Below are 5,239 nucleotides of genomic sequence, written 5' to 3'. Positions count from 1 at the left end.
GTGGTAGTGTGCCAGGAATGAAACATGAAGAAATGAGTGGGCATGATTTGCAGCAGTATGATCTGATGAAATGAGATTCTAAGCTGGAGATTTTTATGCAGCTGGGTGTTTCTATATTGTACACACAGGCATATATAAAAATCTATTTAGTTTTTTATACACACAAACATACAGATATGTATATAGATATACACACACATAGACATGTACTACAGATCAGTGTGGACAGAACACCAAACAAGAAAATATTCACACAAGCACATATAAACATGGTTATGTACCTTATGTATTTGTGGGTTCAGCATTGTGGATTCAACCAACTTCAGATTGAGAATATTAAAAATTACGTTGTTGTTGATGTGTACTATGTAGTTAGTTGCAACAGTGGTTGCACCTGTACTGAACATGTGCAGACTATTTTTTTCTTATCATTATTCCCTAAACAATATAGTATAACTATTTACATAGTATTTATGTTTTATTAGGTACTATAAGTAATCTAGAGATGATTTAAAGCATAAGGGAGGATGTGTGTAAGTTATATGAAAATACTACACCATTTTTTATAAGGGACTTGAGGAGCATCTACAGATTTTGTTATCTGCAGTGGGTTCTGGAACCAATTACCCATGGATTCTGAAGGATGACTGTACATATACAGGTATATACAAGTGCCCATGAACTCAAGCCACATGTGCACAGCCATGCACCCACATATGCATACATAGAAACACATAAACATATGCAAACAGTGATAAACACAGACATACAAACACATTGCCTCACACGGAGATGTGGGATAAACCTGCTTACCCACACTTGGTAGCACACTGACATCTAGATGTATGTGCTCAAATAAATGTTAGTGTGGACACATAGACATCGAGACAGAATACACATAACTAGACATATGTACAATAAAAGCATTTATACACACATGTACAGATGTACCCAAACACATAGACACACATACCACAGATATCCACACATTCACCAGAAGAGAAATGCACATACACAAAGATACAGGCACCAAACATTTGTGGCCAAAGAAAACACATTGACCACACACATGTGTGCACATACATGGTAATATATACATATGAGAATATACAGATATATGTACCCACAGGCATATAGAGGTCTTCATAGCACCAAAGCACTTGTGAATGCTTTTGTTATATTTCAAAACTATTTTAGATTCAGGTTTGTGGTGTTTCTGTATTTTCCAAGCTAATTATATGGGAGGGCTTTTCTAATGTATAGCAGCCATTAGGTTCCAGCTTTATTGGGGCAGGGGGCAGCTGGGGCTGCAATGAAAGCAGACCACTGAGCTTACAGAAAATGCACTGGGTGGGAGGAGGGTGAAGTGGGTAAAAGGGGTCAAATATATGGTAACAAGGAAACTAGATTTCAGGTGTGACGCACACAATAGAGTTCACCGATGTCAAATTATAATCTTGTACACCTGAAAATTATATAATGTTATTAACCAATGTCACTCCAATACATTTAATAAAAAAAGAAATGCAATGGGAAATGGAGCTGGAGCAGTAGGACCTTTAGTGCTTGTAGTAGCATAACTTAGTGGCTATGAATACAGACTTTGGAATTCAATAGGACCAAATTCAAATCCCAGCTCTCCCACTTGTTAGCTGTATTACCTTGGGTAAATTATTTTATCTCTCCGAGTCTTAGTTTCCTCATTTGGAAAGTGATGATGCTAATAGCAATTCCTTAAAGGGTTATCATGAGTATTAATTGAGTTAATGCTTATAAAACACTTAGAACAACGTATGACATATAGTTAGCTATTAGTGTTAGCTATTGTCAGTATTGTTGTTTGCACTCAAAACTCCTTCATCAGCCAGCCAAGAGTTCTGAATTCTCACAATTAGCTCTTTTACTTATGGCCTTGTCTTCAGAGATCCCTAGGAGCAGAAAACAGGCGTGAGGAGACAGGCCATGGAACAGAGAAACTTTGGAGTGAGGAGGTAGAAGAAAGAATGAAAAGAGGACTCAGAAAACTCAGAATGAAGGGGCATTTTGGGAGGATCTCACCTAAGTGAGATGCTTCATCTCTAGGCCTAGGTAACAGGGAGCCTAAGCAAAAGCTGAGGTTCTCCGAAGCCCTCTTCCAAAGACCAGTCTGTGGGCTCCCAGTAGAATCTGTTCCTGGGACTGCTCTAGGGGGCAGACATTGAAAGGGACAGCTGTCCCTGTTTTCTTAATTGTCACTGGGCTGTGATAGATTGGAACAGACCTGTTACAAGACCCTCTACCTTTAAAAAATTGAAATAATTGAAGAAAAGTACACATGCTATTAGGGTACAGCTCAAATAATTTTTACAAACTAATATATCTCAGTAACAAGCACTCAGGTTAAAAAAAATCATAAAATGACCAGCACTTCCCAAATCCCACAATTGTTTCATTCTAGTTACTATACCCCAAAAATAACCACTAGCCTGTATTTTGTGTGTGTGTGGTTTTGTTTTTGCTGCAAAAAGCTTTATTGTTTCCATTTTGTCCAAGACATGGGAGAGGGCTCCAGGGTGGTTAAAAGAATGGCTAGGGGTTTCTGGGAGGGGCTCAGGTAAAAGCTAGACACCAGGGGGATGCGGAGGGGCCCTCAAAGGCCTCTGGGTTCCACAGGCTCCTAGTCATGCTTGAGGGTGAGCCTTTCAAAGAGATACTCGCCCAGCCCATCCTGGGAGCCGGCCAACCTGTGGAGGTGAGTCAGGAGGTTGGCAATCTTCTTGATACGTTTCACCTGCTCACCTGGGAAGTGGTTCTTCAGGAAGTCACAGAGCTGAGGGTCTGTGGGAGTAGAACCCAGGGATGCGGGTCCAAAAGAGCCTGGTTCAGGTTCCTCTCCAAGGCCATGGCGGCGTCCAGAAATTTATCCCACTTGTCTGGGGAATACTTCTTCATTTTCTGGATGAGGGTATGGCCGCTGCACTGGTTTTGCATCTTCAAGAGACACTTGACACTTCTCCGCCAACTCTTGGAAGTGGACCGTGACCCAGAGCCACATCGTCATGATTGAAATAGGAGCCCAGAAAGAAGTAAGTGTAGGAGGCTCGCAGATGCAGGTTGGCCAGGTGGTTGATGGTGGTGGCCTCCACCTCGGTGAAATAATTCTGATGTATTTGGGAGCTCATGGTTGCTCAACAATAAGGAGTTAAGCTCAAAAAACGCTGTTGGCTGGTCGTAGAGGCTGAGAATGGCTGACATGGTTCCGAAGGTGGTTACTGGAAAAGAGGTTGGAGGGTTGTCAGAGGCTGTAAGAAAGGATGCACCTGGGTCTGTTCCATCCAAACACTGTTGAAGCAAAAGACAGATTCTGGGGACTGCCCGGGGCACTGCTAGGCTGGTCTTTAATAGCAAAGAGTTGGTTTCCCCATGTTTCCAAATGAAATCATGCAGCTTGTTCTCTTTTGTGTCTGGCTTCTTTTACTCAAAGGTATGTCTGTGAGGTTCATCCTTCCTGTTACATTTATCAGTAGTTGGTTCCTTTTTTGTTGCTATACAGTATTGCAGTTTGAGAATGTTCTAGACTTTATCCATTTGAATAGATACATATTGGAGCTATCATATACTGTGAATTTTATAGTACATCTTTTGGTGAACATATGCTTGTACCTTATCTTTTTATTTATAAATTTTCATCCCTTATAAAAGGACCACTCTCAATTGGATAAGCTCTAGGCTCCATAAAACATGAATCTGATCCTGCCCAGGAACTGGGCTTTTTGAAACTAACAAAATGCTGTCATATGGCACAACTCCAGGGGGCACCATTTCCATGTGTTGTATATGAATGGCACCCCTAGGGCACAATACAATGGATCTGGTGCCCCTTGGAGTTGTGCAATGGGCAGCTCTCCACCACTCTGTTTCACATCCATTCTCAGGACCTGGGAGATGGTTAATTTGACTAAACTCAGAAGGACTTTTTTTCAAAATCTCTTTTCCTTTATGTCCTTTTTTATTTTGAATCATGGGCACAGAATCACAATAGCCATGGGTCAGTCTAAAGAGTGCCAACAACCCATCAGCTAATTCTATAGGAATTAAAAAAAAAAAACCCCAAACAATTACAACAGGTGTTTGACTTTATAGAAACCAAATTGTGGAGCTGTATTTTTTTAATCACTTCAGAGGTTGTTGAGACATCAGGTAGACACATTGCAAGTCTCTTCCAGCCCCTTTATGAAGTCACCAAAGGAGAAGCAAGTTAGGTTTTAGAAAGGGAATTTTTATTTAAAGCCAAGGCTCTAGCTTCTGTTTCTGCCCTAAATTCCAGGGTGAGTGGTTATAATGTAGCAGTGGAGAACATTTTTCTCTGGAGGCAGATTGATCTGCTTTTAGTCTCTGCTTGGCCAGTACTGAGATGGACAGACGCCACAAGCTCACTAGGCCTCAGTTTCCTCCTCTGAATTGACTCTTTCCTATATCAGGTGTAGGAAGCAAGGAGACAGGAAGGAGATTCATAACCAGGGTGGACTAAGCAGCCTTCTCTACCTATGGCAAAGAAAAGGTGGCAGGCACAGAGGTGGAGAATGACTGCAATGGGCCCTAGCCCAGCCCAGTGCCCAGCAGGTGGGGAAAGGAGGGAATCCATGAATTCCTACTTGCTCAAAAGAACAAAATATGTCTTGTTTGGGTAATTTATTGTCTTGGGGATTTTGCAATTGGACAGAGCACAGGGACATGAATCCTTGAGCAAGATTACAAAGAAGCTTTTTCTGAGGGCCTAGCAAGGGCTCTGGAGTTGGACAGAACTGAATTCAAGCCTTGGCTTTGTGCTTTACATCTTACTTTACCCTTACTTTGATATCTTATGCTCTGAGCTTCCTATAATCAAATCTATTACATTATTATATTAATAATAAATTCTCACAGGGTTGTTGTGAGGATTATATGAGACCATACATAATAACTTTGCAGTGGGTCCACAAATAGTGATTTGTGGTTATTGTTACCACTGGAGTAAGAAATGATAGCTCTCACTCCATTTCCTGAAGTGTTTTCAGAGCTCTGAGTTTCCGTCTAATGCAGTGGTCCTGAACCACATCAGATCCTACGCCCCTTTGATAGAACACCTATTTTGTAATGACCTCTTTACTGCCCTGAAAGTAAATGAATTGATAAGATAGCCTCTTTTCAAATTTTGGCCCATGGACTAGCAGCAGATGAGGACCACCTGGGAACTTGTTAGAAATGCAGAATCTTGGAC

At 41.2% G+C, this 5,239-nt stretch overlaps 1 pseudogene across 1 annotated transcript; it reads right to left on the bottom strand.

Moving 5' to 3' along the window:
- Positions 1-2,656: 2,656 nt before the first annotated feature.
- LOC308551517 (ferritin light chain pseudogene) lies at positions 2,657-3,161 on the bottom strand (annotated as a pseudogene). Its single transcript has one exon. The product of its transcript is annotated as a ferritin light chain pseudogene (transcript).
- Between the last annotated feature and the right edge of the window lie 2,078 nt (positions 3,162-5,239).

The sequence above is a fragment of the Miniopterus schreibersii genome (assembly GCF_964146895.1).
Source record: "Miniopterus schreibersii genome assembly, chromosome: X".
Lineage (NCBI taxonomy): Eukaryota > Metazoa > Chordata > Mammalia > Chiroptera > Miniopteridae > Miniopterus > Miniopterus schreibersii.
Note: the sequence above shows the minus strand (reverse complement) of the source record. Positions and strands in the feature narration are given on the sequence as shown.